Source organism: Cyprinodon variegatus, unplaced genomic scaffold (assembly GCF_000732505.1).
Source record: "Cyprinodon variegatus isolate N-32 unplaced genomic scaffold, C_variegatus-1.0 Scaffold323, whole genome shotgun sequence".
NCBI lineage: Eukaryota > Metazoa > Chordata > Actinopteri > Cyprinodontiformes > Cyprinodontidae > Cyprinodon > Cyprinodon variegatus.
In genome coordinates, this window is record NW_015150776.1 from 646,993 (window position 1) to 647,969 (window position 977).

The following is a 977-nucleotide window of genomic DNA, read 5'->3' on the forward strand; positions in this document are numbered from 1 at the left end:
TATAAGATTGTAGAATTATATTATTTGAAGTTATAGTTGTATTCATTATATATTATACCATACAGAAAACCATCTATAGAGTTTTAGAAATAAAATTGTGAACCCAATGTTTAGCTTTTTATTCTCACTTCATGAAATGCTAACCTTAACCCTGTTGTTGGCACATTTTCCTATGTTTCATTTCAGTTGGAGGTGTGCTGCGTAGGTAGATGGTTCATAAGCTATCCCCCAATCGCAGTGTGAGTCATCTAGTTGTCAGGATATTGTTTGAACCATTTAACATTTGCTAATGTTGGGATTTAATATTTCTTTTTGCCTGTAGCTTTCGGCTTTATGGAAATTATAGTTGGCTTGCCTTCAGCAGTTGGATCAATAAGAAGTGACTCAACAACCTGACATTTTTTTGCAAAAACACAACAGTTTCAAACTTGAATCTGTGAGGGCCGGAGCCCTGCAACTTTTAGATCTGTCCCTTTCCCTAAACACCTGAATAAAATACCTCACATGCAGCGATCAAGTGCCATGTCTCAATGCTCACACTAAACCCTATGCCCCTCTATGAAGCATGCATCTGTAAAGTGCACTTGAGGGTTTGAGTGCACATGTCACAAGCATGTAAAATCTTGATATTTTCAACAATACCTGCACGCCACAAAGTAAGTGACAGGCACCAAAGTATATTTGGTTTGGTATTTTAAATTGGGTTTCTCTTTCTTTATTCTGTGGAAATGCAGTGCTTAAGGTTGCTGCATGTTGAAGTAGCTCTGCTAGCTTGACACTGATATTCTTTTTTACGAGAACTTAAGTTTGTCTGTTTGTAGATGGGGGTTTTTTTCAGAGTTTTTTTGCTTCAGGTGTTGAATGCTGTGAAAACGGAAGAATTTTTACTGATATTTTTTTCTTTTTTGATACTCGTTACAATGTGTAACCACAACAACCATAGCAAGTTCACTGTTTTACACATGCAAGCAGCAAAT